Source organism: Hippopotamus amphibius, chromosome 14 (genome assembly GCF_030028045.1).
Source record: "Hippopotamus amphibius kiboko isolate mHipAmp2 chromosome 14, mHipAmp2.hap2, whole genome shotgun sequence".
NCBI classification, from domain to species: Eukaryota; Metazoa; Chordata; class Mammalia; order Artiodactyla; family Hippopotamidae; genus Hippopotamus; species Hippopotamus amphibius.
The window spans coordinates 67,214,574-67,241,278 of record NC_080199.1 but is presented as its reverse complement, the minus strand read 5'-3'; the positions used below and the strand labels follow the sequence as shown (position 1 = coordinate 67,241,278).

The window sequence follows — 26,705 nt, the reverse complement described above, 5'->3', positions numbered from 1 at the left end:
TCCAAGTGATTTCACACAAAAAGACACATAAAAGATAATTAAAATATTTCCACAAGGACATGTCTTAACAACTAAGAACTGTATTAAACTGTAGATGAGAAATTAATTATAGATATACGATTCCTGTCAAAAAATGTTTTGACAGTCTCAAACTGTTGGTATTTTATTTTTATATGGCATAGATTACTATAAATATATCATAAAAAAATCACAGAATTTCAAAACTGGGAGGTAACACATGGGTCCTCTTCTCCAACCTCCTTAGAATATTTTCTCTGTGAAAATTCCTACTACAGCTCCTACTGAAAATGTTTCATACTATTTTTATTACATTAGGTAGTGAATACTACTATTAGTACTTCTTGTTCTATAAGCAGGAAGTATTGTCTCTGGGTTCTATATAACTTATTATTATGAATTCCAGCAATGCAAATATGCCACAGGCAACCCACTTCCATTGATGGCAAATTACATGTTCACTTATACAATAAACATATCTCTACTGCTGCTATCATGTTGTGTACACATTTTGCGTCCTCTCAGTAAAGCCTTCGCTGGAGGATTCTTGAGTTAGCAACCTCTGTTCCTTCAAACATAAATGCATGATTTTCATTTCCATTTGCAGTAAGGATGCCTACATATAGAACGCCTCCAGCAGGCACAAGGTACTAGTGCCTGGTTGGAGAGAGATTCTTCTCTCAGTAGAGTGTGTGACTCTCAGGTTTTGTTCTTTTGTAAGGTATGTTTTGCATCATTTTGGAAGATTACGCTTTTTTTTTTTAAAGCTGGGAGGCTGGATAATAGTAAAGTAGTCTGGTATTACCAAATACATCCCAAATTCTGAAACCTAGGACTTAAAATTTGCTGTCAAGAGACTTGCATTTTGGATTTTAGAATAAGCATTGTAATAAGTCAGAGGAGCCAGCCTAATGTAAATGCAAACGCCCTAAGGATGAAATTGTTTAGTTAGTCCCTGTGAGTAGAGTTCTCCTTGATGTTCCTCACGGTGCAAAATTCCACTCTAAGCACTGTCTTATTGAGAAATAAAAACATTTTTCTTGAGGTCAAGGTAAATACCTCTCTAAGTAAAACTGGAAAAAGTCAGAAGTGTCACTGAAGTGAGGTTAGAGTAAGAAGATGATAAAACCAGAGAAAGCCAGAGAAAGAGTAAATTCATAGTACATCACTGGGAAGATGGAAGGGAAGTTTGACAGAAAGAATGAGGGCTTGATTGAGTTTCATGAGTTCAATTTTAAGTCTACTGGACATTTATCTGGATAAAAGAATTTCTAAACAGGAACTAAGGAAAGATGCTGGAGTAGGCACCAGAGAAGTTCACCATACAATGTTGCTAGTATATAAGAATGCCAAACAATTAAGAATATTGCAACTCAGAGTTATCAAGTGTTCTTTTCCTCCACCTTCATCTTTGATACACTGCACTGTTGCCAGTAGGAACATGGGCAGTGTGATCTTCATATGCTAATTTCCATTTTAATACAAATTAAAAGGTGGCATCTTGATATTATTGTACAGAACAAGGTGATTATTGAGTATAATTAAAAACAGAAGAAAAAATAAGCTAAATCTGGGGGAGTTGTTGCTGTTACTATTCCCCAGGCATCTATTGGTACTTCCTCAAACCTTTATTGATATCAAATAAGCTCAGATACACAGCTACAACCATAAACTGGTCATTTAGGACACAAATAATCAATACTTCCTTGGACAATTGCAATGACGTCCATGTAGCTGAAAAATTCTCGCCGTTGTTTCTATTAACTTCTCAAGCCAGTGGACTTGATCTATGAAAACTTTTCCTTCGTGGTCTTTGGCACCAAGGTGAGAGGTCAGCAGAATGATTATAACCATTGCTCTTCCCAGGTTTACCTGATTAATCAGGGAGATGGAGAGGAGAGAGTATGTCCCCTTACCAGCATTGCATCTAAACATAAACCCTTGTGTCTTCCTTTCACACCAGCAGGCTCTGGCCCCGTGGCCCCCAGGCCCTTGCACTGCACTCTGTGATCCTTTCCTGACTCTGGAGCAACCAGGACATTCCAAGGCACTATTCTTATTCTTCAAGAGTACTGGAATTTTAAGTCTCTGTCCCCAAAGAACTGTCTGATCAAAACTCCAACCTCAGTAATGTCCATGAAAAAAATTGAAGAAAATTGCTTAAATCAATTTATAGAAAAAAAATGATTTTGGGGGCACCTTATATAGTCAGATTCTCTATGAAAATATTGCAGTTATTATATGTGCCAACTGCTTTCCCTGCCCTTTCTTCATATTTGATGAAGACTTCAAACTGAGTCAAACACTCCCTCTCCCTCCATCTCCGCTATATATACAGAATTAGTCAAATTGCCACAATAATTCTTCCCAGACCTCAAACCCTTCCTTCCTGATTGCCGTTAAAGCTCATAATAATCTCTATACGCACAGAAGAGCTACTAATTCTTATGAAACATTCCATTTGAGCATTCAGATTGGAAGCCGATCAAAAACAACTAGTTCCGTAAAAGATAGATGCTTAAAAGTGTCACACTTCCTTTTCAACCTCTGTCAGCAAAATAAGAATGAAGATGGTGATGGTGACGGTGATGATAGCAGTATTGTTGCTTTAATTAGTTGAAAATCAAGAATTCCATCTAATACACCTGAGGAAGAATCATAATCATAAATCCTAGTATCTTTTTAAAGGAAAACAAATGTGCAACATAAAACAGTGTGAAACGTTACAAACTACTCGGGGACACTTGAGGTCTTCCCCCTCTGTCGCACCTATTCATGGGAAAGGCTCTGTTCTGGACCCACGATAAAGTACGAAGGGACTAATTTAACTCATGCTAACCCACCAGATGCCCACCGCAATGCCACATCCAAAGAGGAACAAACGGAAAACTCTTTCCATCCTTCCAAGTCCAATCATGGTCACGATTGCGCTCATTTCTGTCAACTCCGCTTCTGAAATAAATGACAATCTGTTTTAAAGAAGCAGAAAACCACCTAGCCTACGGTGATTAATGAAAGGCTTAAGAAGCCCTTTGAAATAATAATTTGAGATCTTCAATTAAGTGATAGAAATTTAGGTTTGCAAATTGTTGATCTGCCAGTGCAATTTTTACTCATGTTCAAAAGCAGACTGACACGCTTTTGGTCAGAGGAGGCGTTTAATGCTCTGATTGCAGACTCCTTTCAGTCTGACAGGTGCTGAAAGGCCTCGTTCCTCTCACATCTATTTCTTTTCTTCCTCTACTACTTATGTAGAAGAACGTTTCTAAGATTCTGCTCTCTTTCTTTGAAGAATACAAAAGAAGAAATGAATATAACTAGGAAGGAAATAATGTTCTATGAGTTCAAAGCTATGCTTCCCAATTATTACCTCGGTGTTATGTTTAAAAGGTTCACTGGAACACCTGAAGTCCATGACCCTCTGAAAGGTCTTTAATGAAATGGAAATGGAAATGAAAACTTTGGCAGGCTTTGGCAAATTACATTTTTGAGTCCTTGGGGGTAAGGGAGATGGTACCTACTACAATGCCTAATTAAAAAAAAAAGGGGGAATGGCCCACATTAACAGTTATGTAAGTCTAGAGAACTCATTGCAAATGTAGCTAAGAGTTTGGGGAAAACATTTTGGTGGCACATTTGGGTGGACCACCCAGATCCCTCTTCAGTTAAGGCTTTACTGCAACAACTGTTGGTAATGTGGACAGGAGACCACTTTCGGCTGCCAACCCCTTCACCTCACCCAAGGTCTCAGCTGCTGGGGTGGTGGCACAGCAAATGATTAATTGATGCAGGAGTAGAAAGTCCAATCACTGTGTCCCGAGTCAGGTAAATCTGGAGTCACATAATGCCTGAGTGCCCTATGGGATCAGCCAAGGTTACCCTTCAGTTCGTACCACAACTCAACTTGATGGCTTTGCCAATCCTGCTTTCTTTCTTTCCCTCCACTCTGTAGTAAATATCTAGCAGGCTCGAACCTCCTTTTCAGAGTATGTATATAACAGAGAATGCAGCCTACAACCCAGGTGAGATGGAGTCCACACATTGTAGCAGTCAGACTCTCAAAAAGATCATGTCTTCTAGAGCGTTCTTTGTTTTTGTTTCTGTGTTTTCCTAAGGTTTTAAAGCTAAATTATCTGTTGTTTTGAATACTTTAAGTCAGATTTGCTCTTAATTGGTTTTGACTATTTTAAGTTTTTATGTAAGGGAAGCTGCTACTTAAAAAATCAAAACTTTGGCCATTGAATTTGCCTTTGAAGAGTTATGTTACTGATAGTCGGTCAAATATGATCAAGCCATTTTAAGGAAATCCTTTTCTACAAACCCTAACCCTAAACGCTGTCACACTGAACTAGATTATCTTCCTCTTCCGTTCCTAATTAAATTCTAGGATGGAAAAGAATGTGTTCTCATCATATTTCTTATATTAAGAGTTTTGCCTCTGAGCCCTCTCTGACATAGTTCCTATCATAGTATCTTTTTTTGCACAAGATAGCACCCTTGTAAACATGCAAGATGGATGGCATTCAGATGTGTAGCTGGTTCCTATGTATAATTCACAGGACATTAATTCATATATCGAGGTGATATTATCAGGGTAATATCAAGTCATCAAAGTGACTGAGGATACACCTTTGTTTCTCAACCACATCTGGATGAGTCCTGCATAAATCCTACTCTCTGATTTTTTTTCTTGTATATCCTATCTATTTATTGCTGCTGGAATAAATACGTAGCAAAACCCAAAATACATGGGAATGTTGATCACCATGAAATCCATTTCCTAATGACTGTTATCTTCTCAAAGTTGTTAGTTAATACTTCCGTTTCAGTTGGCCAATTCCATTCTCTTCCATTCTCTGCAAAGCTTTCAATGTTTCAATGCCTCCTATAAATTATTGCCTCTTCCTTCTCAGGAAGCAGCTGTGCCTTCTGCATCCCTGTAAAATATGGTCTATGACTATCCCATGTCCACCATCCATAGCCATCCTTCTCCCTAGTATTAGAGGCTTAGGGTGTTTCTCTCTATTAAATGCAAAATGGTTCACCTGTGTTCTTGTCCAAAATTTTGTTACAGTATTTACCCCTGCATCTCTGCAATGGTGTGCAAACACCATGGGTTTCTTATGCTTGCAAACTCTGCTGCTTCCTTTTCCTCTACCTCTTACTAGGCATTGATAACACCCAAGATACTGGCAGCGGTTGCATAGCAAGGGTGATGATATCCAGTCAGTGACTGCAGCAGAATTCACTGGACAATGTGACATGACAGTGACAAGGAAAGCCAAAAACAGCAAGTGGAAGATAACTTAAATGTTTGCAGCCTACCTACTGGCGAGATTATTTTTCGAATCAACATATAAGATGGATGGCATTCAAATGTGTAGCATATTCCTAGGCTTAATTCCCAGGACATTAACTTATATATCAAGGTGATATTATTAGGGTAAATATAAGTATTCTCCAATGAGTAAGTACATCTTTCTCAAACACTGCTACTTTATATTTAATAATGAATTATTTGCACCAAACTTTATATCGATCACATAGGGATGCTATGTATGATGTCAAGATGGAGAACCACTGATCCAGACCAGTGGTTCTCAGTGTGTGATGAGCAGCATTGATGTCACCTGGGACCTTGTTAGAGATGCAGATTTCATGCTGTGCCCCAAACACACTGAACCAGAAACTCCGGAACAGAAGGCGGCAATCTGATATACCCTAAAGTCTGACAACCACTGATCTAGATGCTAGACCAATATTTTTAAAGAAAACACTGAACTGCAGAGTCATGGTGGCAGGGTTAAAGTTGGGCCTAGAATATCTTTTTCCTCACTAAGTCATCTTGCAGGACATGGTCTGGATAAATACTGCCTTGCATGTAGTCATTAATCCAATATATGTCAATTGAATGACATAACTCCGATGATCCATTACCTCTTTTTTTCTTATAACTAAAATTTTTGAATATTTCTTTTAACAAAAATTTTTGTCTATTTGAAATGAGAAAGGAACAAACATTCAGTTGTATTCAATTGACCTTTTCTTTGCCCCAACACAAATCAGTATATAGACAATAAACAATATCTACTTTCCTATGTGTCACATTTTAAGTATACCTTTATTCTTACAGAGACGGAAGCACTGAGGGGAAGTTAAGAATATACACACCAATACTCATATTCTAGACTTGCACATTATTTGCTGCAAGGTCTTGAGACTTAAAGCCTGAGTGCCCTCATGCATGAATATAATTATAAAAATACTCTCTATAGAAGAAGAAACAGAGACTTAAATTCAACGAATATATCCAAAGTGACACAGACAGTGACAGAGCTGGAAACCTGGTAAGTGTGATACCACATTCTTAGCCACTGTCTGTTAAGACCCTAATAGAACTTATAAATTAAATATGGTATAATGCAGAAAGGTTTCGACATCTTTAACCACTAGTAGTATTAGTATCATTGTTTTTACTACTAGGCCCACACCAAGAAATCCCAAGGATTTCCATTAACTGGTTGCCTTAATGCTCTAGAGCTCTGCATACTGTCTCCTGGAGCTTTTTCTTTTCCTCTGCTTTCCCTCTTCAGAGAAGTCCTTGCCCCACTACAAAATGATGGGAAAGACTATAGCAGATGCCATTATTTCCTGGCCTCTAAAACTATAATCACATCACTCTCTCTCTCTCAAACTTAAATAATATCATTAGCGTCAAAGGCATTATTTGTTTTATGATGTGGGCTTATCCAGGGCATCTCTTAACTATCAGTGAGAGAGAGCACAACTTCAATGAAAAGTTACTCTCACTTGACTTCGAAACAACCTGTGAGCTTCAATTCAACTTTCATAATTAACCTTCAGTAACAAATTATTAGCTGTGATCTTGCCACTTAGTGAAAGATGATTAGGCTCCTGGCACTGTGATATATTTATTTTATATATCTTACCAACTGCGCTCTTAGTTAGATATTTTTATCTTCAGTTTACAGATGAGGATAAAAATATTAAGTAATTTATATAAGGCTATCCAGCTAGTGAATGTGAGGGTCAAGACTTAAACTGGGGTCTATATAACATCAAATCTGAGGCTTTTAATCATTTCCTCCCAAAAGACTAGGGTGGTTTAGCAAAATTCAAACAGCACTCATTGTGAAAGTGTATCATCATGCTAATATTTTTCTCAAATGCTTTTAACCATAACATTCCATCAACTAGAAGATTCCATCTGCCTTGGGTAATTTACTGTAAAAACAATTAGATTTGTGTCTGAAATATGATCTTTTCATTAGGCTGCTCATCAATAATTAATTTTCAGAGGCAAATTTTCCCTAAAGCAGAATTTTTGCAAGCAGAAAGTAACATGCATTTTCTTGTGTTTTGATGTTTTTGTTTTACTCTACAACTTTGTTGACAGGTTATGTCAGTGAAAATACCGGGAAGATAACTCAAATCAGATCAAATCAAAGAGAGGTTGGTTCCAGAAGAGGCTGAATCAATTATTTAATTCTGCCTTTTCATTGTTACTGTTGTCAGATATCTGGTACTACAGGAAAAATTGTTTCCAGCCATTTCAGGCAATGGGCCTTAGAAAGGCAGTGCTGCAAATGGAGAGAATTATTAAAAATTAGAAATCTGTAATGCGATTACTATTCAAAGAAGACAAAAGTTTATTTTAAAATATTTGTGTGTTTCTCCAAAAAATTTAAAAATGGAATTACCATATGATCCAGCATTCCCACTTGTGGGTATATACTCAAAGGAAATGAAAAGAGGATATCAAAGAGGTGTCCACACACCCACGTTTGTTGCAGCAATACTCACAATAGCAAAGACATGAAAACAACACAAGTATTCATCAATGCATGAATGGATAAAGATGAGGTGGTGAATACACACACACACACAGACACACACACACATGAATATTATTCATCCATGAGAAAGCAGGAAGTCCTGCCGTTTGTGACAACATGGATGTGCCTTGAGGGCATTAGACTAAGTGAAATAAGTCAGACAGAGAAAGACAAATATTCTTTGGTCTCACTTATATGCGGAATCTTAAAAAAATTCAAACTCATAGAAATAGAAAGTAGAAAAGTGGTTGATAAAGGCTGGGATGTGGGGGTAGGGAAAATAGTGAGAGGTTGCTAAAAGGTACAGATTTCCAGCTATGAGAGGAATAAGATCTGAAGATCTAATGTGTAACATGGTGATGATAGTTGATAAAACTGTATTGTACAGGTTAAATGTGCTAAAAGAGTAGAACTTAAATGTTCTCACCAAAAAGAAAAAAAAAAAGATAAATATGTGAGGTGGTGGATTGTTAATAGATGGGGGAATCCTTCCACAACGTATACGTGGATCAAATCAACACAATGTACATTTTAAGCATCTTACAGTTTTATTTGTCAATTATACCTCAACAAAGCTGAAAAAATATTTTGACAGTTGCAAGTATGAATTTGATTGGTATCTGGAAGTTGATAATTGCAAGGATTAACTTTGTAAGAAAAATATTTTGATGTGATTCTTTAGACGCTTTTTCTCTTGGTGTCCTGCTATGAACGATAAGGTGTCCTCCTTCATGTACACCATCTCCTCCCATCCTTCTGTATCTTCCCCTTCATACTGATAATGGCTTTAGTATTAGGTTGAATCATATGATGTAGTCATTTCGTAGAAACAAATCATCATATATAGGCAGTTTCATATGCCTCAAACTATTTTATATTTTAGAATAGTATTCATAAATGTATATTTAAATCATTTATAAATTTATATTTAATAAATAATATTCATAAATTTAAATACTATTCATAAATAATAACATTCATAAATTTATATTTAATGTTCTGTTCTCATTTTAACTTTCACCTCCTGACCTCAGTGAGCTATCGATGTACTTATACATTTTCAACTTTCTAACATTTCCAGTAGGTTCTGTCATCAGTTGACCCTCCATCTTCTGTCTAAAGTTTGTGGTTGAAAACCATTAAGATTCATTTGCATTATAATAACTACATGAATACTGATCATTACAGAGTTGAGTATTGGCCTGGGGATCTATTTTCTGCTCTACAAATCCAGAGTCATTCCTAATAGAATTTTTTTTGCTATGCAAGTAATTCATTCATCTTGAATCTGGAATTCAAGAAAGACCCACCTAATTGTAATCACCACAAAAGCAAAAATTTTATATCAGTGGCTTGAAATGATGCATTGTAAATACTTTTGGAATGATGCAAAATAAAATGAAAAATAGTTCAAATTGTGCTTTATTGTATATTATGACAGATGATTCATAGATTATCTTGATAAGCACGTGTGGGTTTAAACAAAAATATACAAGAAAAGATTTTATCTTATGCTACACCTGTATGTCAACAGAAACATGAATGGCCTAGGAGCAGGTAGACAGATGGGAACAGTGTGACTGAGATACCCATTTATGCAACACTATAACTGGAAGCAAGGGAAGAAGGCAATAAGCTGGTTTTCTTTGCTGTGAGGATTTGGGTAAATCGCATGTTTTCTCTATGTTTTATTTTTTTTCCTTTTTAAAAAGAAAGGTGCTGTAAAAGAAAAAAAGATACATTGGATTTCATCAAAATTAAAACTTTCACTCTGCAAATGATTTGTTTAAGAAGATGAAATGACAAGCCACAGACATGAAGAAAATACTTGCAGACCACATCACATAAGTGACTAGTATATAGATATTTAAAGCACTCTCAAATCTCAACCCTGAGAAACAAAGCAAGAACAAAAACACATTAGATGATCTGCAAAAGACATAAAGAGACATTCCAGGAAGATGATACACAGATGCAAATAAGAACATAAAATGATGTCTGACATCATTAGCCATTGGAGAAATGCAAATTAATGCCACAATGAGATAACACTACTAGAAGAATGGCTGAATCTTAGGATAGGGAAAAATAGTAATGGCTTGAAGGTACAGATGTTACCTTATCCTATGTTCTCACATCCTTTTGCGGTTAAGGATGTGGAGAAACCAGATCAATCATACATTGCTGCTAAGAGTGTAAAGTGGTACAGTCACTCTGAAAGATAGTTTAGCAGTCTCTTAAAAAAATGTGACTCAGCAGTTACACTCTGGGCATGTATCCCAGATAAATGAAGACTTATGTTCACACAAAAATCTGTACACAAATGTTTACAGCAGTGTTGTTGGTAATGGCAACAATCTGAAACTAAGCCAGATGTTAAGCAGCGTGGGGTTCATCCATACTGTGGGCTACTACTCACCAATAAAAAGGAAAAAACTGAGACACACAGTACCGTGCATCTCAAGAGCATTAATACTGAAAGAAAGAGGCCAACCTCCAAAGGTCAAATACTGTATGGTTTCAGTTATCTTACATTCTCAAAATGACAAAAATACAGTGATGGAGAACAAATGAATGGATTTTGGTGGTGTCTATCAAAAAACACACAGACACACACAAGTTAAAATATAAATCAAGAGGCAGACCTTGGAACAGTCCTGTTTAAAATAGACTTGAAAAGGGAAAAAAAGATAAAGATTTGGTGAGTCTCTCTGAAATTGACATTGATAAATACGGGTAAGGACTAAAAAGGGAGGAATAAGAACGCTGTTTTCCCAGACATTGTACAATTGGATTTAAATCCAGTCCCTATAAATTTAATACTTTAGCAAGCGTTATAAAACCTGAAAATGCTTGGAACCGGGATGTCATACCTGCTAAGACGGATAAACAAGAAAACTAGAGACTTTTCAGTAATTTATGTGGATACACTGAGAAAATGCTTCAGATTTCAAACTTGCATTATATTATAGCATAATTGTTAAGAAACTTAGTTGTGGAATTTGTCAAGTTTGGTTTTCATTCAGGGCTATACTGTATAATAGTTATGTGACCTGGGAAAGCTAGTTAACTAACCTAAGCCTTTATTGTCCTCGTCTGTAAAATGGGAATGATAGTAGCTGTCCTGAGGCTAATAATATAAGATAACCCAGGCAAACCAATCAGCCTAGGGCCCACCATAACCTAATCACTCATTAAATGTGATCTCATGTTACTTTGCTACTATTTTCAGGAAAAAAAGTTGGAAAACTTCATTCTAGCCACTATCCGAGCACCTTAAACTTCCCATACACTTAGCTGGGCCCAGAATCATTAAAAACCATCTAGTTATTTAGCATGATAATTGTGTATTTGGTGAACTGCCCTGTGACTTTAAGCTCTGATAACCCAAAGCAAGAGACTAGAAGATCTGAAGAAAAATTGTATTAGGTGTGTGGCTCTGCACAAAACACTCAAGAAAATTGAATCCAGTACATATGGTTAAAGTCTGAGTGACTTAATGAATCAAAGAGGATTTCAGTCCTGAGGGTCTGCAATTATGCACTTACAGAATTGTGTCTCGAAATTGATGTCTGCAAAAAAAAAAAATGTACAGTATAAATTTTTTGGCCATCAAAAACATCAATAGAAAAATCTTTAATATACAAGATGTTTTTAATCTTTAACATCTTTAATATGCAAACACGACAGCATCCATGGAGCATCACGGCAGAGAGAGCACACGGGGGGGGGGGGGGGGAGACAGCGATACATGAAGGGGAAAGGTATTCAGGTTCCTGAATTCTGCCTTTGTGCACACCATTCTTGTCTGTCAGAGCACATGGCCTCACTACAGGGCGTGTCAAAACATACAGAGATGGATGGGCCTTCACCAAGAAAACCAGGAGTAGAGCACAGTAGACCCCTCCAATTTTACGCCCCACCCCCCATTCCATAGGTAAACACAGAGCCAGTTAGGACACAATTGAAAGGTTACTGAAGTCCTTATTCAAGAAAGCCTTCAGGTCTGCCGGCAGGTGCTCTTGGTCAATAGTACTAATAAGAAAAAAGTGCCATGATGGCTTTCTGGCAAATCTACATGGTGTGTGGAGAAAAAAAGAAAGTAGTACTCAGGTCATGAAGAATTAAGGACTAAAGTATCTGCTTTTTTACAGGTCTGTGGAGTAGACATGAAGTGGTCCTCTGGGTTGGGTTTGAGAAAACACCCGCTCTTTCCTCAAGGACTGTCTTGGGTAAAGTTTATATAACCCCAAAGTCCTCCAGATGACACCCCACAACTTTTGGGGAAAGCTGGTTACCTCCCTCCAGTTATATCAGGAGATTGACTGGGGTCCCATCACAGCCCACTGCATGAGCTTGGATTCCCACAGTTAGATGGAATCTATGGGCTTTCTGGGCAGAAGACTGGGTGTACAGCTACGGAGGCTCAGGTCCTGAACAGGAAGGTGGCCCAGTGGGCAAGTGAGCTCAGCTGCCCTCCAGCCTGTCCATGGTGTTGTCCCAACTGATATGAAAACCGTGTTTCATCCACACCATGAAATACTACTAAGGAATTTAAGGAACAAGCTATTGATGCAACAAGGATGAATCTCGGGCTTGGTGGCCAACCTGTTCCACTGGAAGGGAAGTCTGGCTTTGGGGTGCATTCTCCTGAAGCTCAGAGATGGTGCACTTGTTATTGACCATGAGATGAACTCCTTTCCATGGTGGTAGATGTGGTGTCAGGCATGGTCACAACCATGGCATTAGAGTGTGGGCTGAGGGACAGGTTAGGAATGTCAACTCAAAAGACAAACGTGCATCTCACTTCTGGGACAGGACCAGCCACTACTGAGGATAGAATTTAATCTAACTCCTCTCTCTCTCCTGAGCAAACATAAACGGTCCTTTACCCAGACCCCCCACTAAAATCTCATCATCCTTGAGCCAAGTATTAACCTAGAAGGGGTTGTGGAGAAAACTTAAGGTTCTCCATTCCCAGAAGGTTCAGTACTGACAGCCTAACTCTCACTTGTCAGGCTGGAGCTGAGACCATGCTGTGCTCGGGTCCAATGATAGATCTGAACAGTCTCTACTGGAAAGACAGCATCTTCCTCATCCACTCTTGAATCCCTTTTGCACGGAATAAAGCTACAATGAATATCGTTTCAACAAAGAACAGTAATGCACATCTCAGGGTAAATGTGGTCTGATTTGAATCATATGAAGACAACTAGCAGATATATTAATCAAATGCTGCAAGGACACTGATAAAAAATTCAGAGATAACATCTCACAGGCAGGTCTCTTAAGGTGTTTGGATGATGTCTTAAGTTATATGAAGTTGTGTACTATAGTGTTGGGCACATCTATGGAATATCTTTAAGGAAATATAGCAATAACAGTTATAACTGTAACACAAACAGCAGAGAAGGATGACACCTTCCCATCCTTATATAATGGATTTCGAATGAGAGAAATGAAGATTACTCAGGAAAGCACAGGCCTGAAAAACATCTCACCTCAGTGACAAGGAGGTCAAATTGCTACTGTATTATATTGCCTCTACTTTTTGCTCAGTTAATAGTGTGCTTTTTATTCAATAAGAAAGAGCTATTAGTTGGAACTTAATTACAATTGATTTGAGCCACATTAATAAGGTTTTATTTAGAATTTATTATTTTATACAGAATAGCTTTAAAATGGTTGTTTAAAATGGTTGTTCTAATGTCAAAGACTTGGTAATTTTGCAAGAATAATGTTACTTCTGAGCTAATAAAAGAAAATCAGGTTAAACATTCCGAAACTCCTTTGTAGTTGCTCTATGCATCTCTCTGTGGATATAATTTTGTATCTATACTATATCATATAAGTTTAATATCTTTCTTTTAAACATTTTGACTCAATTTTTAGGCATTACATTCAAAATAAAAAAGAAGTACCTGCGTTTCTGACTATGATAGAATGGCCTGTAGTGGACTAATGTTCCTTTTGATAACGTTTAGAAAAGCTGGGTAAATATAAACAAACAAGCAAATAAACAAATCTCTGTTTAAAGAAGAGTTGCAGTTATCATATTAAGTAAAGCAAGTCAGACAGAGAAGGACAAATATAATGTGATATCACTTATATGTGGACTCAAAAAATGATAGAAATGAACTTATTTACAAAACAGAAACAGAGTCATGGACTTAGAAAACAAACTTATGGTTACCAAAGAGGAAAGGTTGGGGGGCAGGAAAGGGAAATTAGGAGGTTAGGATTAACAATATACACACTACTATATATAAAATAGATAATAAATAAGGACCTAGTGTATAGCATAAGGAACTCTACTCAATACTCTGTAATAACCTATATGGGAAAAGATTCTAAAAAAGAATGGGTATATGTATTTGTATAACTGAATCACTTCATTGTTTACCTGAAACTAACACAGCACTGTAAATCAACTATACTCCAATATAAAATAAATTAAAAAAAAATCAACTTAAAAAAAAAAAGAGTTGCAGAGCTAACAGGACTTGATGAACCAGTATCTCAGTTAGAGAGAAACCACAGTGGGATGACTTGACCTTCTAAAAACCACATTTCCCCTCGATGCATTTGCCAAGGCAAATACAAGGTTTGCGTGTCCTGGGAAGAAGGGAGACAGATGGAAGTCAGTTTCACACTCAGCATCAATTTTCTCAAAGCATTTGTTAAAATCTAAAGCTTTGCAGGAAAATAAGGAAGACACTCATCAGAAAGCTGCTGAAATTTAGAGCATTCATCAATCTCGCACAAATGCAGAGAGAAATTCATATTCAGGAACCTTGAAGAAGTGGTCTTATTAAACAGCCAAGATTCTCAGACTCTAGGGTCTTATAACATATGAATGAGGTCAACCAGGGGTTCATGAGCTTGGAAAGTCTGAAATTAGCTTCTTATCAGCTCATGTTCTGATTGGCTTAAGAGGTTTACTCCCATCTTATCTGCCTGACAGAGGATAAAGTATTAAAGAATCCAAATTATAGCACAGAGAGCAAAAATGTATGGAAATGCATTAAAAGAAGAATTAAAAGAATACTAGAAATATGGCACACAGTAAAAAGGGGGGAAAAACACATATAATTGGAGGCATTAAGGGGGGAGAAAAGTAGGTGCAAAACTACCTCTGAAGATATAATAGCCAAGAATTTTCCACAACGGATGAAAGATGTCAAGCCATATTTAAGAAATGTTCCAAAGGCTAAGCAGCAGAAATCCAGTACATTTCTGTAAAACTACTAAAAACAAAAGACGAAAAGAAAACATAAAAAGCAACCAAAAATAAAGAACACATTGCCCTCAAAGGAGCCACAATCGGACTGATGGCCGATGTTTCAGCAGAAATGATCGAAGTCAAGAATCCATTGAGTGGCACAAGGTGCTGGAGGAAAACAATTTCTAACCTAGGATACTCTAACCAACAGAAATAGCTCAAAAATTGAGATCAAATAAAAACATTTTCAATCACACAAAAACTGAGAACATTTTTGGCCAACCGACACGAAACATGCTGAAGAGAGCTCCTGGTTGCCCGCAGAGCTACAGCGGTGCTACAAGCAGCAAAGAGCATTTAAAGATGCAGATGTAGCACCTGCAATTATAAAAATTAGAAAAGAAAACCAAAAGAAAAAATAAAACGGATTTATAATTGTTCTGGAAAAAAACTTAAAAAATTAAATCTATCCAGCTCAGCCCACCCCTCTGCCAAAGGCACGTATGGCAGCGGATATAAAAATTTTATTTTTTAAAAGATCAATTTACTGTCCCTCAAGTTTATTTCCACCTTCTCCTGTGATAAGAAAGAAAGATGACAATAGCTCATCGATAGTCTGATAAATGTTTTGTATGGGTGGGTCTGCCACATATATGTTAAATAATTGACAAACACTTTCAAAGTACTGCTATGAATTTTAAGAAAATAAACTGAAAGTATTTGCTGCATGAATTAAAATTAAAATGTTAAACTCTTTTTAAAATGAATGAGTAGTTACAATGAATAAATCAATAGTATATCTTAAGTATTTTGCTATTTCAGACAAGACCTTTAAAATATTCATATAGATTTTTATAGTGAATTCATATAATATTTATCCTTACGTTGATGGTCAGCATTTATTTTAGTGTAAAACACAAAAATGGCCAGTAATCCCAGCACCAACCATGTAATGATTTTCCCCTCATAATGGAGCAGCGAGTACAACTGACCATTCTTCTTAAACACAATAGTTTAATCATGCCCCTTGTATAACAAGAAAGACGGTAGCAATATGAAATCTCCTTTCTTAAAATCCTTTGCTTAAGCCCTTCTTGATATGGAATTTCTTAGACATATTAGAAACGTTTATCTCTAACCTAAAGGAAAGAAACTAGCAAGGGTATTTTATCAGAAGTCATGATTCATTAGAGGTTGCAATTAAGTTTCACCATGAACACAGAACCTCACCACAATTTTACAAATGTTCAGAGAAGTAAATGTTCATCATACTTGCCATCTACATATGGAAGCACCCTGGTCTGGTAGAGGCAGTAGGGAATGTGGGTCCCTATATGGCCACTCCTCTGTCATCAGCCTCCAGTCTATGAGGGAGCAGCCTTACACACAGCACCAATTAGACAATTGAAGATGCTCATCTGCAGTTATGAGGACAGATGGAAGGCAAGCAGTAGATATTATTGAATGCTGCACTGGAAATGAACCACAGGGTATATGAAACCCTCTGAGCAGTCACTGTCTTTGTTATACCTGTATATCCATTTCATTGTGTTGAAAATCAAAATAAGTTCTGACAGACTCTGAAACACTCCTAAAAGCTATTGATTACCGATACATTCTGAGTAGAGATTATCTTTAATCGCATGTAATAATTGACACATAATCCTTGCATATCTTTATAGGTGAGAAGATCTTAACTTTGATAAGAGAGTAGCTCAGTTTTCAAATAACTTTCTTTAAATAAACTGAAATGAATCAAGGTTATATGGTTCGAATATTCCTAGGTTATGCAACAATGGATCATTTCAAACATTCAATTTGTTGACTTCTCAATCAGGTTGTCTCCTGCCTCTATTTTTACTTTGTAGATAAATGTTAAAAGAATCAGAGGCTAAACTATTGTAATATAAAACAGATCTTATGCATTTTATGTTGTCAAAAACCATTGTTAATCTAAAAAAAAAGAGGTAATTTTTAATATTTAATTGTTCCCAATACTTCAATTATAGCAATGTAATAACTAGTAAGAAAATATTGAAGATTAGAAAGTTATGTTTTAAGTTCTGGTTTTAGTGATTTACTGTTAAGCACAACAGACAAAAAGCAGTTTTTGTTCTTTAGGCTAAAGTTGTTGATATTTTATATGCTGGGAAAAATTCTTTATCATAAGTACTATTATAATGAAATGTTTTTTCATTAAGGCTTCTTTTATTCATGAAAGGGCAAAATCATTTGCTGGTTCACTTTGTTCCAAGAATGTGCTGGAGTGCTAAATGAAAATATGCGGTTCAGCTCTCTAAGTAGCTTGCACATTACAAATCAGAATGTTAAGCTGTGAGGTTAAAATGAACCAGATAAGCAAATAAGTCTTCCCCTCTGCCAACATTTTCTTTTTATATAGCACATACCAAGAGACATATCTTTTTTTTTAAGATACAAAGCTATTTAATATCCCACAGAGCAATAATAACACTAATATTTGAGTATTCTTTAAAAATATTTCTTTCTCTTTAATTGTAGAGGCTCTCAGAGGCTTAGAGATAGGCACTCTGATTATTTCACATGATGACTCTCAGAAAATAAAACTTCTGGTAAAGAGTGGATAGTCTTAGGAATGTAGTTCCCCAAAAATGATTCTAAAAAGATGAATGCAGCTTAGTGCAGTCCCTTTTTTTGTTCCCAATATTTAAGACCATGAGGGAGATGGCCTATTTTGAGGTCTTTAATACATTCTCAGCTGTAGACAGAAGAGCTTCCTAGAAAAAAATAACAGTGGATAGTGAGAACTCTTAGATGATTCTAGGATGGGTCCATCCATGTAAGACTATCCTGAGCCAAAGTTTTTTATGTCCCAAGGCAAAGAGATGGGGGTGGTGAGGATCCAAGTCAAGATATTAACTGACTTCTTCTCTTAGGTTTGCTTCATTGGTTCAAAGGGGGATTGGGCAACATGTGACTATATTACCATAAATCCAGCAAGACTTTGGAAAACAATTTATCTCTTAAAATACATCACCTTTGAATGGTAATTCAGTAATATCTATATATAAAAGGAAAGCACCATCTTTATCAGTGTCAATAATACTATTTAAATTTAACATAAATTTATAGTTGGAAATTCTAAGCCCTACTCTCATAAGGAAAGAATAATTGGAGGCAAGGAAGATGCATATTATATTTTTTAATTCCAAGTATACACTCTATTTTAATATGACGTGTTATTTTCTTAATGAGTTTTCCATTTCCATGAGAAGACATCAGGTGACAATAAAACAGTGAAACATCTACAAGATAACAGGTGACACTAGAACATGTCCATAAGAGGCTTATGAGAATCCTTTCGTGAACTCTTAACCAAAAAGGTAATATGTGCCTCTCTGTATTCTCAGCATCTAGTAGAGTGATTGCCATACATTAAATAAGTCCTTCATGAAGCATTCTGTATGTGTGTATATGCTTTATATATGTATATAGTATTTTTAAAAAATCAGTTAGTAAGAATTGAGCATCTTGCTTAAAAAAAGACTTTTGAATTAGATGACCTTCCAAGTCATTCATTACATATCTAACCATTCTACAGAGACACTAATACATTCGCAAATAACTTCTGTTGTCTTTTATAGGCTACTCTCCCCTCTTTGCTAACAATTTTTATTCCCTATCTCTGATAATTACTCTGTAGGCATCATCTTAAGAACTCATCCCCAGGAGTAATCTCCCACTCTTTACCAGTCTGTACTACTTATATAGCATTATATATAGCTATAGGTGTAGGTTTACATATATATACACATATACACTACATACAGATGGAGAGATACATACATATATAATTTATGTGTAATTAATGAATTTAAATGCAGGCTTCAAGTGCTGGAATATGTTTAAATCCATATATATATATATATATGCATCTCCACATACATATATATATATCTCCACACAGTGAAACGAGTCCCACACTTGCTTGTCAAACTACAACTACCCCAGAAGAGAATTCATTTAAAGCATAGCCTTCAATGTGATCTTCAGGGCATACAGCCTGAAGATTTTATGTAAAGAGATCGTTACGCAAAATGATACCCCTGCTTCACAAACAGTAGACCTGATTATATATGAAGCATGATGGATTCTCCATCCTTCACTCAAAGTACACTATGTATCACGCCTGTCCTTTCATCCTTCCATCATATTTTGGGGGATTCATACTGGTATGTGACCAGTTCCTTGAAAGAACAACATATCAAAAAACAGAGGCTGAGCATAGCCGCTGACAACAGTCGCCCACGCAGTCCTTTATTCCATTCACCCATTCGAAAAGCACAGGTTGAGCACTAATTATCTTAACTTTGTAAAGATGAAAATTACAATGCAATGAGCTATGAACTCTGATCCTGGTATGCACAGGGTACTGGCTCACACAACTGTGTTGTTTCTCCACTGTCATTTAGAGGTAAATATATATATATATATATTGGAAGTGTAGTAGAGTCCCTGAACACTGTTCACAGACTTTTATTTATTTATTTATTTATTTATTTATTTATTTATTACACTCTTGTACCTGTCTCTGAGGTACACCAAAGTGAATCAGCTGCATCTACACACATATCCCCATATCCCCTCCCTCCCGCGACTCCCCCCCCACCCTCCCCGTCCTGGCCCTCCAAGGCATCTCCCATGAAGTTGATCTCCCTTTGTTATACAGCAACTTCCCACTAGCTATCTATCTTACAGCTGGTAGTGTAAATATGTCTATGCTACTCTCTCACCTCATCCCAACCTCCCCTTTGCCCCTCACCCCAGCCCCATGTCCTCAAGTCCTTTTTCTCCTTCTGTATTTCCACTCTTGCCTGTCACTGGGTTCATCAGTACCATTTCTTCAGATTCCATATATATGTGTTAGCATACAGTATTTGTTTTTCTCTTTCTGGCTTACTTCACTCTGTATGACAGACTCTAGGTCTATCCACCTCAGGACATATAGTTCAATTTCATTCCTTTTTATGGCTAATATTCCATTGTATATATGTGCCACATCTTCTTTATCCATTCATCTGTTGATGGGCATCTAGGTTGTTTCCATGTCCTAGCTATTGTAAATAGTGCTGCAATGAACATTATGCTACTTTCAATTGTAACAGTATTTCTCTCAAAGAAGTAGAATAAAAAGACTAAAAAAACACCTCCAAAAAATAAAAACTCATGCCACCCCCAGTTGGACATCATATACTGTCAAGGCTTTGACATGAATTCTCAGCTTAGTTTACCAAACGTAATCACACCAAAGAAGTCTCTGACTTTCTTTAGTTCTGTAGGTATTCCTGAGAGATACTTGTTGTGTCCTCTTTCAACTCTAATCACACTTTTCATGGTGTAATAGAACAAAAACTTCCTCCTAACAATTTCAGCACAGCACCACTTAAACTAAAGCACATTAATAATTGCTTATATAGGACTTCCTAGGTAGCGCAGTGGTAAAGAATCCACCTGCCAATGCAGGGGACACGGGTTCAAGCCCTGCCCTGGGAAGATTCCACGTGCCGCAGAGCAACTAAGCCCGTGCGCCACAACTATTGAGCCTGTGCTCTAGAGCCCGTGAGCCACAACTACTGAACCCATGTGCCGCAACTATTGAAGCCCATGTGCCTAGGGCCTCTGCTCCACAACAAGAGAAGCCACTACAATGAGGAGCCTGTGCACCACAGTGAAGAGTAGCCCCCGTTCGCAGCAACTAGAGAAAGCCCATGTGCAGCAACGAAGACCCAACGCAGCCAATAAATAAATAAAATAAAATAAATAAATTAAAAAAATTGCTTATATAAGTCCTGTGGAAGTGAGCATTACAGAGTCACTAGTTGACTGGAAGTTATGTCCACTGAATAATGGCAGATTATGATTATAACATAGGAAGTAATACGGTACTCACTCTATCACATAAGCGTGAAGTTATTATTATAATGGCTTCATTAGGTAAATAAATATGCTTACAATACAGCAATGGAATTATAAATCTGTGAAATTAAGTATGATTCATTGCAAAAGCACAATATTTATGACAGTCTAAATCACTTAAAGACTCACTTTTTTTAGCATCCTCCGGGTTTCTTAAACGAGTTTACTGTCTAGTGCAGGAGACAGACCTCTACCCATCTGCAAAGCAGAATATAACAAGGGTTTTGCTTGTATTTATACTTGGGACACCTGGAGACATGAAGGAAACTTTCAAGGAGACAGTGATATTGAGCTAGGTTTTGGTGCCTGGAGAACATTTTGACAGAAAGCAATAAGGGAAAAGTTATTCTGTACAGAGAGAGCTTTGCAAGAAAACCCAAAAATGAAGATCTAATTCGTGTGTCACTCATATGTTTATCCAACTATTCATTTACTAATATTCAAACAGTATCTACTGAATGGATATCACTTCAGTTGCTAATTTTTGCAATGTTATGACATATTTTTCAAAAAATTATTTCCTCCACTTCGATGTCAATAGGTTTCTGGATTTAAGCACATCAGTTTTAAATTCAGGTGTATGTTAAAAAAACAAAAACAAAAACAAAAAACCCATGGCCAATTTGTTAAAATGTGCCACCAGCTATAGATGTCTTCTGGGATACATGAAGGAGCGGTCCCCTCATTAAATACCAAGGGACATGCAAAATAATTAGGCAATTAAAATTAAGACAAAAACACTTGTCTAGAAATTTCATATAACATTGATAAGATGCAATATAAACCTGTCTTAACATGACCTTGTTTTGTACAAATAGAGACATTTTATCAACAGCCTGCAGATGTTCTAAAGTTTTGAATGACGATTTTTTATTTCAAAATTATAATCTCATGACTATTTAAAAATGTATTACCTTGAATTTTATCCATGAAAATAAGCCTTTTTTCTTTCTACATATGTTACATTTAGATTCAAGAGTAAGAAAGGAAATCATTTTGAGAACAACTTGCTTGAGCTGAGTAGCTCATCTGCTCTGCTTCAAAACTGATGGAGCTTTAGTTAACACAGTCTTGTTTCAAATTCTAGCCTCATAATGGGGTCGTTTCTGTCTCAAGGTTACAACATTTGAAAAACTAAAGAAATAAATGGCTGTAGAATCCAACGAATTGGTGGATCTTGTTGAAAGACTACTAATTTTATTTTAGAGACTATAAGAATCAAGTAAAAGGAGTATTGACTTTAGAATCAAATAGACAAGGGTTCAAATCCTGACTCTACCACAAAGCAGCTTTGTGATCTTCTTTTAGCAATTTAGTCTTTTCAGATTCTTCAAAAGGTAGTAATAATACCTTAGTGTTAGGGTAGATGTGAAGACAAACATGAGAAAAAAATTTTTTAAGTTTCTAGCACAGTTCCTGGTATACCTGAAATACTCATAAATGTTGGCCCCCTCTACTTTTCCTGCTTTCCTTTTTTCATAATAGTTTCTGTTTTCCTGGCTTAAGTAAATTTTACTCTTGATAATACGTGTCCAAGGAAGTGACTTACGGTAACTTTTTCAACATATTTCAAAGACATAGCAAACTACAGGCAGAGTATGATGAACACATGTCTGATTCATTACATTTCACTGGCCATTTCTCAAAAAGAATGCAGTGTGCTAGCTATAGCCATCAAGGCATATTTTTAAATTAATGTTTTACTTAACATTTCTAATTTTATGTGTAAAACTGTGCCCAGTTGTCATATGTTGCTTCTCAAGAAGCCATTACTCAGTGACACTGCTGTGTTTCAAAGGAAACTTTTTTAAAAGGATTGACAAAACATGCACTAATATTAGTGGGATATCAACTACAGTTTAGTTACAAGAAAAGATCAAGTACTGAAACTATTATCTTTCATAACCTGTTTAAGTGAAACTGAATTTTCAGAAGGATCAGTGAGATTTTTTTAAACAATTAAGTATATCACTATATTTCATGGAACAATGTAGTTTTCAACTGATATATTTTCAATGCATGTGTTTTTAATTTTCTGTTTCAAAAATGAAGGCTTCTTCTCCTAAATGTAGTTTTTCATCATAGCATTATTTTGGTAGTACTAATGTTCTCAGAGATTAGGTCTATATTTGTACTGATTAAAAAGATAAATATCTGACCAAATAGTCTCAACTCTCTTAAAATATTAAGGTCTCAATGCATCTTGGAGGATTAGAACTAGAAAACATAAGGAGAGGAAAGACAGGTCTAAAGCAGTTTTTCATCACAACTACATAGAAGCAAATGTCCAATTTGAGTTGAATTAACGAGTTTTGATGTTTATTTGGTATGATTATGTGTTGTGGGGGGTGATGAAACATGAATCAGGTGAAAAGACAAGGTTTTTGCTTTGAGCTGTCTCTTCAACATCATTTTTAATAAGAACCAAAATGCTTATGCTGGGTTTTCCATAGATATTAAAGAGGTGAGTAACACTAGTTTCAGTTTGGCCCAGACAACACAACGTGGAAACAGAAGATGCACATTAGAATCTGATCTCGCGAAATGTTTAGCAATAATGATTTTGAAAACAGAAAATTTAATAGTTTATAATCCTTCCCTTCGCCTAGCTTGTTTTTAGAAATAAAAGTCACATTTTCATAAGAAAATATGCAGTCCACAGTTTTACTTTCCGAGCTAGTGTTTAGCATTTCTGCTATATCTTTATTCACAAAATCCTTTATTTCTTTGAGCGCTTATATTCACAATTAACTACTGAACAAAAGTGTATGTATCTTTATCTTTGTTCCAAGATATGAATTAATTAGAAAAAGTAGATTATGTCAATTTTCAGTTGCTAAATATAATGTCATCTGAATTGCCATGAATTATCCTGGCAACTAAACATGCACGCATAGAACCATGACAATATTTTCCACAATGTATTCGTGAAAGTATTTTCAAATCAGTGGGGTTAATCAGTACATCCTTAAAGGTTATTTTTATACTTCAATAGAAACTTACCATGTTTCATGATAGGGTTTAACTTTAAAAGTTTAAAAAGTGTGTACTGAGTGAGATATTCAAATTTCCCCTAACCAGAAAGAATAAGAGCTACGTCTGGTGTTTCCTACTTAAGTATGAATTAATAAAGGTTATCTAATATGGAAAATTATTTGATCTCTTACGACTTTAATAACCAAAGTGGCCATAATGTACATGGTTTTCTCTTTATAGTTTGAACTTGACTTCTCAGGAGTAACTGCCCCAGAAAAATAAAGTAAAAATTACAAACTTTTAAAGCTTCTAAGTGATGGAAACTTATTCCACCTCTTGTATCTGTGAGAATGACCATTAAGCAAGTAAATTGAAACTTATTTTTCCAAGAACCGAGATTTTCAGAAAGAGGGTTCATATTTGACCGGATTTACTAAAGAGATATGTTTCTTATAATATCTGTTGAGCTTAGTTAATGCTTTGATGAATGGCCATGTTCCTTTAAGTTCTTATTTAAATGAAAGAACTTTTCTAAATTTACAATTACAAATCTTAAACTATTTGTTCACTCAATGAATATTTAGCACCTCTTACGTATCAATTTCATTAACCTGTTAGTTTTTCTCTTTGTAGGTAACTTCCTTGGCATGAATCTGTTGACTCTTCACTCCATAACAGAAAGCTTAGCAGAGCAGCTGAGCTCTGATCAGAGCTCTCTAGAAAGGCTCTCCGGCTCTGTGGTCTCATTCATGAACAAGAAAAGTGCTTGTTTTCGCTCTGCTTGTACTAACCCTCCATTGATTCAAGACATTTGCATGAAATACTTTGATAAAGCCAATTTAACTTCTACTGATTTGCATTAATTGTGTTAATTTATAAATGTAGTTTTAAAAGTTCTTCTTGAGCAATATCTTACTGAATTTTGATTCTAATATTTGAACTACTAGTTATCCCGTTGTCTTACTGATTTTTTTGCCTTCCATACTTAAAAGAGAGGTGATTCTTGGTCTACTGTCTTGCTGAACAGAAGCAGGTATTACAAATCTAAGTTTACACAGCCAACCAAAACACAGTGATGACAATTTCAATGTTTTAACATATCCACCCACTCTTACTCTCCCTAATTCAGAATTAAACACACACACACACACACACACACCCCAAGCTCTAGCTAACCTTTTCTCTTAAGAATTTGTAATGTGTTTTGTGCAGCAATTACCATAACAGGAAATCCAGAAATTATATGAGACCTGAAAAAAATTTTTTTTTTCAGTTTTACAAGTCAGTTTTAAATTTCCTTTCAATAAAACAAGTAAACCTTGCTTCTGCCTCCTCCTTCTCCTTTGGCTTAGCACTTACTCAGTAAGCAACCTGCTGCATTTTACAGTTGTGGGTACTAGCTGGGAAGGGCCCCCTAAGAAACCACGTGAACAGGGATACATCACAGTGGATACATGGGGGTCAACACATGCAAGACAAGGAGCTCCCTTTGCTCAGTCTCTCCCAACCTTCCGGCCCCTTCCAGTCAGTATTCTCTAGTTTACCTCATCACAAAAGGCAGCTGAGTTCTCAGCTAGAACAACAAGTTGTGCAGAGAATCTCAGTGATAAAGCCAAGTAGCAAACAGGGTCATTGGCTTATTGGGAATTTCAGTTGCCAAGCGAACTAGGAACCCTTAGCCTGGGTCCAGCGACACGGATAAAAGTGTTTCTGTTTTTTGATTACGAATGAAAATGACGCAGAGTAAAATTGATCGACAGGCTATTGATCACCGTCCTTTCTTCATCACCCCAGTTTACATACTAGAGTCTAAGGGCTTACTTATACACCCAGGGGCCACCAAGATCTCCATTTTCCCTAAATGCATAAAAGGCTAAAAACAGCCTTCCTCCCCAGCTCTATGGCGTGGCGGCTGCTGCTTTGTTTACCATATAAGTCACACCGGGGGTTCACTCTTTGCCCTCTCCCCTGCTTTAAAGCCGGGCGAGGTGAGAGGCTGAGAAGCATCCCCAAACTCCCGCTCAGCCCGGGTCAACCACAGAAAGCTTCACAGATCCGGTCCCGAGCCTTAAAGAGAAACCATGCAGCCGGAGCTTCTTGAACTCGTAACCCCCCCCAGGGATGTCCGGCTCCCTCATGGGAGCCAAGCTTCCCAGGCAGCTTGAGAAACTTAACCGAGATCCCAGAAAGGGGGCGAGGTGTAGCTCCGTTCAAAAGGAGCTCTGAAGCGACACCCTCTTTACCTGCAAAGTTGCAATCTTCTGGCTGAAGAGGGATGGAGTCAAGGTCGGCGGAGCCGCTGCTTTGCCGGGTGAGAGCACGCCCGGCAAATTCCAACGGGATTTCCTTAGTCTCCGCCGAGTTTTGGAGCATTCCAAGGAAAACGCACGAAGCTGGAGCCCACGCAGCTGGCACCGAACTGGGCGGAGGGAGGATGCTCTGAGAGTGATGCCATGAGAGGCGGGGGGAGGGGAGGCCCTGGAGGGGGAGGTGGGAGCCGAGCAAGGAGAACCGCGCCCACCCCCCGCCCTCACGGACCCCTCCTGATAAAGTTAGCGTTCCCACGGCTGTCAGCCGATGAACCCAGAGGAAGGCACCCCTCCCTCCATCTCCGGCTGCTGCCTGACTCGGGGTCCGCACGGACCGGGTTCGGAGGGGACCACTCGTGAAGATGCGCG

At 37.0% G+C, this 26,705-nt stretch overlaps 1 protein-coding gene across 1 annotated transcript in view; it reads right to left on the bottom strand.

Moving 5' to 3' along the window:
• Nucleotides 1–26,308, bottom strand: part of TRPC4 (transient receptor potential cation channel subfamily C member 4) — a 184,184-nt gene extending 157,876 nt beyond the window's left edge. The window contains exon 1 of the mRNA XM_057707523.1: nt 26,271–26,308. The gene's annotated coding sequence lies outside the window, so the exon portion shown is untranslated. The remainder of the gene's footprint in view (nt 1–26,270) is intronic.
• Nucleotides 26,309–26,705: the final 397 nt, after the last annotated feature.